Below are 12,546 nucleotides of genomic sequence, written 5' to 3' on the forward strand. Positions count from 1 at the left end.
AAAAGGCCATTGCAGATTCTGATATTCACATGCAGAGTCCCAGATATAACTACATCAGCATTCTTCCAGCTAGGGTAGCTTAAAAAACCCCCACAGATCTCAGAAGTCATTACTTCCCCTCCCAGCATTCAGATGTTGGTTCATGTCCCTTCTGAAGCTCTCATCCTCTTCCCCTTCTCTTTTTCTGCCCCCTCTCTCTTACTGTCATGTCTATCTGCATACCTATGGATGGAGAAACACACTTTCACATGTTCCTGGTGATTTACATACAAGACTTTTTTAACACTCCTTTTAAAAGCACTCCTATCCCCTTTTCAGAATTTTCAGAAGCCCAGGCAAGACCAGTTCCCCCCTGCAAACAATTCTGGTTCAAACATGAAATCATTTTTAAAGAAAACATGCAGGTAAAATAGGCACTAAGCTTTATTTCAGACTTCCTATGACTGAAGTTTATCAGCATATCATTATTCTACTAAAGAAGTATTTTCCATGCCTATGTGTTAGTGTGTTGATTGAGAAATACTAATTTTAAATAAAAATGTACAGAGCCTGAATATATTGTACTACATCCTTATCAGCAGGAACATTTGGACTATAAGGGATGTGTTAACATCCAATGCAAAGATACTGTATTGTATGTTTTAGTGCTTATAAGAAAAAGGGACTGAAATCTGATCCAGGAAGTTTTCCTGGTCTCATATTGCTGCAACTTTTAGAAGATTGGCCAGTTTGAGCTCTGGGAGACAATCAAAATATCAAATTAAAAGTATATCGATATTAAAATGCAGTCAGGAAATAACATTGGCCTGTTACGTGATGAGCATGATCACCTCACTGACAGGGACAAAGTCCAGGAGGAGAGGTTTAATGCTTTCCTTGCCTTGGTCTTAAGCACTGATGATGAGCTTTGGGTCCTCCCAAGCCCTGAGCTGGACAGCCATGCCTCCAAGAATGAGAAACTCCCAACCAAGGCCCAAACTCCCAACCAGGGCCCAAATTTGGGTTGGATTTGTTGCTCCAGCTGGTTCCTTTACAACTCTATGGGGCCAGGTGAGATTCATCCCAGGGTACTCAAAGATCTGGCAGATATCATTGTGAAACTTCTCTCAATGGGTTTCTCAAGAGCGTAAGGGATCTAAGTGGTCCCAGGTGATTAAGAGCTGACAAATGTCCCAGTCTTCAGCAAGGGCAAATGGGGTGACCCTGGTCACCACAAGCCTGTTCAGTCTCCATTCAGTGCTTGGCAGAATAATGAAGATTATTCAGTGGGTTCTGGAGTAACACATGGAAGCCTATGCAGGCATTGTTCACAACCAGCACAGGCTCACCTGTGCAGGACAGGAAAGTCCTGCTTGACACACTCAATTTCCTTTCTTTGACCAAACTCCTTTCCTTCTAAGTTCTATTAGCTTGGGCTCTTCATCATCTTCCTATCCTTGAAGCAATATCTTCTTAAAAAGTAAAGTTCTATGTCCACCCCTCACCTCTTAAGCAATGTATTTCCAGTGTAGTTGGAACTGTGAGTTACATCAATATGCTGTGTTGTGCACGTGTGTTGCATTAGTAGGAGACACTGCAAAATGTGCTGTGTTTTATTTCTATTTGAACTGAATGCAGGTAGTTTCCCTTTACACTCTAAAGCTCAGTGGCATTTTGTTCTTCACCAGAGAGGCTAATATGGCTGGTTGCCATCTTTGGGATGAGGTCCACATCATTTTCTGTAAGTGAAGGATTAACACATGGCATCAATCCATATTTAGTTAAGGATTTGGGATGTCATTAGCTTTCAGCTTCTTCTACCACAAACTATCTGACAAAATCCTATTTAATGCCTTGTATGAATTTCATCTCTTTAAAGTTTCATCAGTATGATTGTGAGTAATTTCTGCCTGAAGTAGCAAATGTACCAGTGCAGTTATTCTGCTTTCCGCTTTTCCATGCCCATATTCAAATCCATTATATAAATATGCCCACACCTAAATCTGTCCCATCTTGTTGATCTGCATGTAAAATTCACACGCTGGCCTGTGTAAATGCAACCCAACCATGAAAGCAATTTGCTCATGAGTCACACAACCCTGAAAACACTGAGGTAACTGCAAAACCATCCCTTGTTAGATTGAAGGTAGGGTATTAAATCTTGATATCATCCTGAATTAAGCTTAAAAATTAATTCTTAAGGGTTTTACTCTTTTCTGGAAGTTTTTAAGCACTGACTAAATGGTTCATCTTGTCACTATAAAAAAAAAAGTAAATATAGTTCTTATTTCATCAGCTATTACAAATAATTATGTCTCTTTCTGTACAATGGCAAATGTGATCACTGAGATTAGAAGGAATATGATCAGCTGGGACTAAAATGCAACTTCTGAAGATATGCCATCAAATCAATCAGAACACATCTCTAGCTTGTTTTCTATTTACCATGTCTCCATTCTTCTGACATTAACATTTGTTGACTGACACTTGCCATTAATGCTGGTCTGCTCGGCCCAGGAAGGAAGTAAAAAGTATGGACCTCAAACTCCAGTATGCAAATTAACCCAACAGGTTTTAAATTGTCCAGAAAATAAAAAGTAGCTTTTATTTTTTTGTATTTCCATAACAAAGCCTTTGCACTCAAGCAGCCATATTGTTCTAGAAGCTAGCTTGTTTGGGTTCTTTTTTGTTTGTTTTTTTGTTAAGTAATCAGGATAGAAAGTTTTAAGTAAGGATTTGAAGAGAGATGACTGAGGCTTTACAGATGATTGAAGAGAGCACTTTTCAACCACCAGGAACAGCAAGGGAAAAAAAAGTATAGAAATTCTTCCTTGCAATTGCACCTCTAACAGGGAAATTTTTAGTGTTGCAGCGAATGGGAGAAAAAAAATCTATGTTCAGATATTAAGAGAGATAAAGACAGTTAGAGATACAAGGCTGTGAGACACTTTTATTAAAGAGTAAGGCTGCATTCAACATGATACAGGAGGGATCAGTATGGCAAAGCCAGCCACAGCCTAGAAACAATATCTTGGGTGGACCCTTAAAATAGAATACCTGAAATAGGTCTGCATGTAATTTACAAGTTTTATCACCACCACAGTGATACATTGGAGTATTATATAACCATACATGTGGAAGAGGCAAATACTTTTGACTAAAGCACTGAGTAAAAATCTGATGGTTTTAGTGAACTGCGTAGGACTACACAACATTACATGTGTTTGTACATATGTTTCTGAGTATTTGTGGGACAGAGGGAAGTATGGTTCTGCTCAGAGTGTGTCTTCAAGTATTCTGGCCATGGAAGAGGCTATTCTTGTGCAAGTTTAGGCAATGCATGATGTAATGTTCATAGGTCCTTATAATCAGTGTCAGTTTTTTTTTGCTGAACCTGTTACACTGACACCATTATATGATAAATATATTTCCTAACAACAGTGTAGAAACTCTTTGATGAATCCCACCTTTCCAAACTCATCCTATGTAAAATAACTGTGTATGATGTAGAAAGATCAACCTTGGCATACACATGCCAAGGATGCATATTGCAAGAATCTGGCACATTACGTTTCATTGCATTTAAGCCAGATAGCCAGAAGTAGCCAGAATTTTCATTTGGATACTATCCAACCATTGTTAATTATAAAAGACATGGTACAACAAGTTGGCATTCATATATGTGAATAATGGAATACTTCTTTAATTATGTACAAAAATCCTAGATTAACTAGTTTTGTCTCTTTATAAAGTGCCCCTTCTGCATCTGTTTCAACTCCCATTGAAGTCAAAGGAAAGTCTCCCATTAATTTCAGTTGAAGTCAGTTGAGTTTTATGAAATTGTTTTGCATGATGGCTCCTGACTTCCTTGAAGTCAGTTGCAAATTTGTTTGACATGCAAAGTGCTTTCCTCACAGTCTGTAATTCCATAAAGCTGTGCTGAGGACTCTTACTTACCTAGCACCAAAAACCAAAAATTCAGATAGAATAGACTGGCTTTAGACAACATTTTGTAGCTGCCCGAGAATTAGAATTAAGGGCCCAATTAAATGCCAAAAACATCTGCTGTCTTACATGAAACTGGAAAAAAACATTTTGTGTTTTTAAAGCAGGACCATGTGAAGCTCTTTGAAAGCCTCTTCCCTACTAATAAGCCAATATTATTTTATAAGTAATTGCTAAAAGCTAGGAATTTTGAGAAATATCAGTGAAATAAGTTACAGAAATATTCTGTTCTACAGTTAAAATATATTATTGCAATCCTTAATATTAGTGTTATATGAGGATTCTTCGAGTTCATTGGAGAATAAACACATTTAATAGCTTCAAAGCATATATGGAATAAAATATTTAATTATGTTCAAATGTCCTAAATGAATTGTGTTTGCACCTTAAAAAGTGTCCCCTTTTCTATCTGATTCAATTCTTACCAAATCCAAAGCTTAAGTGTTTTCAAAGATGGATGCAAATTTTATACTATATGTGATAGATAGTTTTAAGTAGGTGTATAAATAGGCCAGGTAGATATAGAAATAGGTCTAAAAAACTTTATAAAAGGCTTTATATGGCTTTGACAAGCTATCACTTCTTAGTATATTCAAGAATTAAATAGACTACTATTTTCTTCCAGAATGGACGTACTGTTTCTAGCACTTAATTTTAAATCGTTTTGGCATATGGTTGACCAAGCAGTTGTCTTTATTCTCTCCTCCCCTTCCCATCTGTATGGGAAGTGCACAGCACACTTCTTTAGGCACCTTTGTTGGTGACAGGGACAGTGGTATTGAGTGACCCTCAGCAAGTCTGACAAAGGCAGCAAGCTGTGCAGTGCAGTCAACATGCTGGAGAGAACAATTGCCACCAGGAGGACCTTGACATCCTTGGGTGGTAGGCTCATGCAAATCTCATGGAGTTCAATGAGGCTGAGTGCAGGGTCTCGCACATGGGCTGGGGCAATGCCAAGCACAAGAACAGGCTGGGTAGAGAATGGATTGAGAACAAATTGGATAAACACTTGGGAACAAGAAGTTTCTCATGAGCTGGCAAAGTGCATTTGCTGCCAGAAAGCAAATGTGATCTGCATCTAAAGAGGCATGGCCAACATGGCAAGGAAGGTGATTTTGCCCCTCTGTTCCAATCTTGTGAGATATCAGCTGAAGTAGTGCATCCAACTCTGGGTCCTCCAGCATAAGAAGAACGTGGACCTGCTGGAGTGAGTCCAGAACAGGAAGACAAACATGTCCAGTGGGAGTTCTCAGGCTGAAGAATAGAAGGCTTCACGAAAACTTTGTTGCAGCCTTCCAGTACCTGAAAGGAGTGTATGAGAAAGCTGGAGAGGGACTACAGAGGGTGCACACAGCAATAGATTAGGAGGTAGTGCCTTTAAATTGAGAGAGGATAGGGTTAGATTAGATATTAGGAAGAAATTCTTTACTGTGACGGTGGCGAGGTTTCTACTATAGGGAAGGTAATTGCAGAGAAAAATTGAACACTGTCTCCCAAACCTCTGACTCCAAGGACTACGACAGATAATCCACACGATCACACTTCCATTTCACAGTTCTGAAAATAGGCAGAATAATCCCTGCTTCCCACAGATTCTCTCTATGTTTTTAATTCATCCCATAGGTTTAGAGCAAAGAGCACAGGGTCTGGTCTTTCTACCTAATGAAGCACTGACATTATCTCTAAGAAGTGCAGCACTAATTGTGATGATGACAATGATCATGACTGGTGAACATATGGAAAAAAAATCCAGCCTTTCTCTTTGATCTCAGATCTGTCTCATCACAGTGATGCTGCTTCATGATCTGGACTCAGTTGGAGCTGGCCACTACCTCTGAGTCTGTCCCGCTCACCCTGCTGCTCCGTGGGTATGGGCACTGGCTGATTGTGTTGTTCCCTTTGGCTCCTAACTCTTAAGGAACAGCTGGCTGTCAGTGTAAGTTTGTTTGGCAGGTTTGAGAATAAGTTCAACCTTAATGTTCAAACTAACAACACAGAGGAAGAAATTTTATTTGTGAAAAATTTATGGAACAGCAAAAATAAAGTTAGTGGGTAGCACAGTTTGCTTATTAGGTATTTACTAACTTTGAATTAGTAACTTTGAACTGATTGTGGAGCTTCACTTCAGATTTTCAGTACAGGAAGAAAAAGGTTTTTTGTGATCCTAATAGAATAAATATGGTTGTGGTGTGCATTGATGTAGCACTACTATCCTGTTGCTTTTTTATTCCCCTAGTATGACACTCATTGAAAACTATACCTAGGCATATAAAAAGGTGCTATTTTTTTATTTCAGAATTTGCTTGCCCTTCTGTTTCATGAGCACATTTGTGTTCTTTTCAAATGTTTAATTGAACTCTTGACTATAAAAAAAAATTGAGCAAAGAATGGCATAGCATTTATGACTTGCAGACAAATTCTCTAACATCTTGATCTCTTCAAAGAGGCAATGATATCAAGATCACCTTAAACTCTCCAGAAAGTTTCCAGTGACAAGTTTCTTAAAACAAGAACATAAATAGTGTGGAAGCATCTGAAGGTATTTTTCAGCTGCTAAGCTTTACAAGTCTTTCACAACCTTGGAAGTAGTTCTTGTTATCTAAACAGCAGTGTTATTAGAGATGATTAATCTTTTCCTTGTTATTCAACCAAACTATAGAGTGATTCTTTCCTCCTACTTCCAGGCAATACTGTACACAATATAGAATGTACATGAGAACAGTCTACAAATGACTTCTTGCTATATAGGTCATTAATAGTGTAGGAGAAAACTTTGTAGATGAGGTAAATGGTGGCGTTAGTTACACATTGTTACAGTCCTACTGAAAACTATGCCTTGTGTCTCTGTTAGTCTTTTACTTTATTATTAGAATATAAACCAAATTGGATGTAGCCAGAGTTCTGGGAATCACTTATGGTGGGACAATTTATTAGCCAAATATTAGGTTTTTCTGAAAGCAGACAAGGAAATTAGTCACAGCATCCTTGACTCAGCCAAACTCTTCATTCAGGGGAGTCCCATGAATGGAGTCCCTGCTCCAGGATGTATTTGCTCCAGAATGTGAGACACTGAGATGCCTAAAGCCAGGTGAGGCCAGTCCTTACTATGGTGTCACCCAACAGGAGCATACACTGATGCTGCATCACACTGGCATTTATAATAAAAACATGTTTCTTTCTCCAGCTTTTAAAATGGTGTTCTTTGAACTGTGGCATGGTATCTAAATTGCTTATGGTTTTGTTTTTATAGAAAAGTTATTGATACTGAGAAAGGGAGTATAAGATATAAAGGAAAACCTAGTGACCATCAGTATATTTGATCACCATGGATCACACAAAGCCACCTTGTTCATAAAAAATCCTTTTTCTGGTTTTCAGACTATTTGTACCACACTAAATTCTAATCAAGGAAGTATTTTCATAAAAGAAACTGTACAGCGCTTGACCACATACTTGACACATGCAGCTAATGAATGCCAGTTACCTGAGATATGTATTCTGGCTTGAATTTGTACAAAGCTTTGGCATAATGAATGCAGATTAGACTAGTAATTATTCTGAAATTATAGTTCTTGGGTTTGGAGAATAAAAAGAATACTATTTTGACAAACTGAAAAGTCTTTTTTTTTAAATCTACTGACACAGTCTTCCTCTTTTCTTGCCTCAAAATGAGCTTCAGTAACTTTTCATTGCCCACCATTCCCTTATGTGTCTTGAAGTATTTTTAATAAGGAAAATTAATTAAAACATATAGGTCTATATAATGTCTATCAAATAAACATTAGGTAACCCTTGTTTTTAGGGCCATTTCGACTTTCTGCAAATTTCACTCAATTTCAGCTTATCTGAAAGGCAGCTGTTAATGAAAATACCTGATTCTTCTATAGAGGAGAAATAGAAATTAGTATACCAGGTTTTTTTCTAATTAAAAGAAAAAAATACAAGGGAACACACAGTTTCTGACCTTCATTAGGCTTTTAGAAACAATTAAGAAGTTTTTTAATTTTCCTTCTTTGCCCCACCCTCTTTTTTTCATAAATAGACTTACTGAGAGCAGTAAAAAGTCTTGCTTCTTGGAATCTTTATTTCCTTCAGGAATTTCAGAAGGATAATGCAACAAAAAATTCACCAGAATTAACTTATCAAGCTTCTTGACACCTCCTGTTATTTAAGCAATCCCGTCAAATAGAGTAACATCTCTTCAATCCTATATTAAAACCCCTCCTGCAATGCATTTTTTTATTCCTATAAAAACACTGCATCCTAAAACTGAAACCATCAGCACGATACAAGTCTAGAGCAGAGTCCTGAAAGACAAGACAGGATTGTCATCAGCTCACACCGATAATTAACTGTGTGCCAAAATGTTCTCTAGCCCGGACATCCACTGATGTGGAACTGTCCAAGCCTGTTATATTCTCCTCCTTTCTGAAATATCATGGCCAGAGCCAGGCTGACAAATGGAAATTATCCCTTATCTGTGTGAATACCCATTCCTAAGCCTGGGAAATGACTGGGAGGCTGAGAACTGCTCTTCCAAAACCATGAGAGGGAATGCATCTCAAAAGAAGACCTGATTCCAGTGCCCAGGAAAATCCTGTTACTACATAATTTACTAGTACTTTATAATTGTAACATGCAATGACTAGCAAGTCCTTGAGAAATACTTAGAGACAGGCAAAAGAGGAGTAATATTTGTGCTTTTACACATACAGACTGATGATGGACATTCACATTAAGAAATATTTCCTGTGAGGCACCAAAACCAACTGTCTCAGGGCAGCTATAACACCATATTAAACAAACACAGCTCTTTTGTGTTAAAAACCCTTCTCTGTATGTGAAGCTTTAATAATATGGGAGCAGTAATAAAAGGATAAATTCATTTTGCATGACATTAGTAAACCAAGATAGATTATTATATTTGTATTTTAAGCCTGTAATTAGAAACCAAGACTGCTTTCACCAGGGTCAGTGAGAATTTCATCAGGACTGGTGCTCATACTCAATAAGAGAAGAGCTGTGGCTTGGGCAGCTAAAATCCATCTGAAATTTTGCTAGCCCCAAAATGGGAATCAGTTTGGACACTTCACTTGTCCCAGCACAGCAGCCACAGCATGAGATGATACTGTGGAAAATAACAATAACGTAAAAAATAATATTGACCACTAGATAATTAATCTGACAAGTTCACTGCACGTTCTGGAGCCACATAATTCTGGCACAGGAAGGATGTCAGGATCACAACTTGAATATCTTAATGATACTTATGAAATCACCTCTGATCTTATTTTCACTTTGGTCTTCTCTAAATGTCATATTTTCAAAACTCCTTTTTAACAAAATAATATAAGCAATTTAAACAAATGCTATAATTTTACTGACATTTGACCTTTGATACTTTGATTTGATACTTTTTTTAATTCTTGATCTTAAAATATTTACCACATAAATGACAAGCAGGGTCAAAGCAAATTGCACTTTATAAACTCAAGACATCAGCCGAGAATTCATAAACCCAATACAAATGAAAATGCTTAACTTCAGTTTGCTCCATCCCTGGTCTACCCTATGGAGATAAGAAGGGAAGACTGAAATTTTAATTGGTCCAATAAAGTCGGCTTGTGTTATGGTAAAGGAACATAAAAGCTAGATCAAAGCCAGCCTGCCTAACAGGCCTGTCAATACCAACACTGAAACAGCAGCAGCAGCCCCTGCAGCAGAGCAGTCAATACCAGGAATGCAGGTTGCCATATGCAGGGCAATCTTTAAGCATTTCTGTTTATTGTTTTTCAAAGACCATCCTCAGCTCAAGCTACATCAATGTTAAGCACCCTTTATAGACATAGGAAAAAGTAGAATGCATGGAAAGAGTAGAGAGAAAAACAAATATCATTCCTTCCCTTGTGTGTAAATGTTGAAATGGATTTCCAGCTTCCATTGCCATAAACTCTTCCTTTCTTTTTTTAATCAAGTTCTGAAGGAGTTTATTACACTTTGTGCTATCTGCTGGTTCTGTCTTGTTTTACAATCATTTATAAGTGAAAGTTAAAAACAAAGTAAGATGGCAATATATCCCTGGCAGGCAAGTAGGAAAAGGAGTGTATTTGAACACTACATTGTTTCCCTCATCCTGAAATAAAGAGAAAGGTTTGTACATGATGTACTCCTTCATGTCTTTCAGTGAGGTCATCTCCTTATTGCCTAAATCTTGTTTCTAAGAACAAATTTGGCTCTGAACTTGTAAGTAGGCCTGCCTGTAGACTGCAAAGATGCTCTGAATCAGCTCTGGAAATCTCCCTGCTGCGTGAGTGTCTGATTCCACATACCTAAAGAGTTTGTAGAATCCCTGTTCTCAAAGCATGGCAGTACTTCATAACACTGATATAGAAGTACTGCAATTTTCATTTTATGCAAATATTTTCTCAGAAGCTACTTTCTCCTAGGTCAGGAAGGAATTCTGCAATAGAACAGTAAAGCAAAGCTAAACTGGGAATGTCTCAGGTGAGCAATTTTGCTAATGAATTTGTAAAAATGGCTGAACCCTCTATCTTGTGTGCACCTGACATAGATTAGCTGCTTGCAACCTGTCTTCCATATGGCAGAACTAAGTTCAGCTTGAGATGTGAGGGATGCAGTCAGACTTCTAAGGTTTTGTCCCTACTGGTAAATAAAGGCAGGCCAGAATTCAGCCTCAAACACTGGACCCATTGTTGTCCTCATCGACTACAGCCAAGCCTCCATCTTAACACAACAATGACATCAAATGAGAGCAATAAGAAAAATCCAGAAGAGCGAGTGAAGCTCACGAATATCTTCCTGGTTTGTTATGAAGTGACACCATTATTCAATCACTGAGAATCTACAGGGTGAAACTAACAAAAGAATAGAACAACAGAGCAGACATGGTGTTTGGAATTACCAAATGTAGGACAAAAAAAAGTGGAGCGAAGGGAACTAAACACAGATGAATGTAAAGCAAAACCAAACCGTATGAATAAGTTGTTCCAGTGTGCAGTCCTAAGTGCTTGAGCCAGCTTCAGCTAAAGTACACAAACAGAGCAGTCATTGGAGTTCTTCAACAGTCAAGTCACTTGGAAAAACACAAGCAGCTATAAATCAAACAAGCCACGTGCTTGTGGGGGCATATTTCACATAGAGGGTGCATTGAGATAGACCTGCAAGTACATGATTACAATAGCCAAGAAACTGAGCTTTTTTTTTTTTTTTTTTTTAATGTTTGGAAAGCACCTAGAACTTTTCAATTGCTACCCAAAAACATGTAGTTACAATAATAACTGAAAACATGTAAAGACTAAAAATGAATGCCAAGATAAAATCAAAAGGAAAGAAAAAAAAAGCGGGGTTAGCAGATATGAGACACTGGTCATGGCACATAAGTATGTAATGCTGGAACACACTCAAAATCAAATCAAATTTTTATTTCTTCTAGGCTGTTACATTGATACATAAATATGGAACAAACAGTGACAGGTTCATTTCCACTTCTGGGTTGTGAGTGTTGATAGCTGTATGGTTCTGATGGATAACTGCAGATATAGGATAAGAAAGCAGGGAAAAATAATTACCACAAGAAATCACATGGTAGTCCCTGGAATAGTATATTAACCTGAAAGCAAAACTTGGCAGGGCGCATTTCCATAACTACTAAAACACGGCAGATATCAGCAGACTGCTATTGTGGTACTGCTTAGAAAAAAGGCTACACTGCAATGGTTAAATTCAAAATCAGAAGGGCAAAGATGACAAATGAAAGAGCTACAGGCATTAAGAAGACAATATAATTATTCAAAGTTGTGTTAAACTATTTTCTCCATTGTCCATAATGTGACTAAATCTTGAAATGAAAACCCTCCAGGAATCTAAAAATGAGGAAAGTGTTGTTCTGAATTACAAATGTCCTTCCTACCTACCATCTGAGCTCTGCTTCTGATCCCAGCCTAAACTAAACGGCTGAAAATAATACATATAGAGGCAACTTTCATTCTAGCATGAAGCAAAAGTCTCAGCTACTTTGTTACAAAACTTTATACTCCTATCACACTTTTGCACAACAGTATGGTGTTTACAGCACTCACATCACTGATGGGAAATGTGTGTCTAACTCCTTGTTCAGACTAAGAGGATTTAAACCTTCATCTTTCACCTCCAAGGCACTTGCACCAATTTTTAAACGAGACATGCTCTATCTTGTCCTTAGTCATCCACTGAAATAAGGAGTTGAAATCCTGTCACTTTTAATTTAGTAAAAGGGCTTCAGCTGAATTCTAGCAGCCAGGGCATCACCCAGATTGGCTGCACCTCAGAAGAAAAAGAAAAAAAAAAAAAAAAAAAAAGTTTCAGCCAAAGCAACTAAACGATTGTTTAGTTGAATTTTTCAATTAAAAGTAAAATGCTCTGATCTATATTATATCAATCAGGGAGATGCCACCAAACTGGACTACGAAGCCTGAAGCCTTCACTTTGTTCAGAATGTTTTCTTCCTAGGGCCAAACTGTGGAGGTTACTCATCAAGATTTCAGAAGAAACCACGCCAAAACT

General features: G+C 37.8%; 1 long non-coding RNA gene across 1 annotated transcript; it reads right to left on the minus strand.

Moving 5' to 3' along the window:
- Nucleotides 1-11,385: 11,385 nt before the first annotated feature.
- Nucleotides 11,386-12,201, minus strand: LOC147654133 (uncharacterized). The gene is made up of 2 exons (XR_015283992.1): nucleotides 12,084-12,201; nucleotides 11,386-11,534 (listed from the first exon to the last, which is right to left on the minus strand). It is a non-coding gene; the product is annotated as an uncharacterized LOC147654133 (long non-coding RNA).
- Between the last annotated feature and the right edge of the window lie 345 nt (nucleotides 12,202-12,546).

Source organism: Cyanistes caeruleus, chromosome 3 (genome assembly GCF_971803275.1).
Source record: "Cyanistes caeruleus chromosome 3, bCyaCae1.hap1.1, whole genome shotgun sequence".
NCBI classification, from domain to species: Eukaryota; Metazoa; Chordata; class Aves; order Passeriformes; family Paridae; genus Cyanistes; species Cyanistes caeruleus.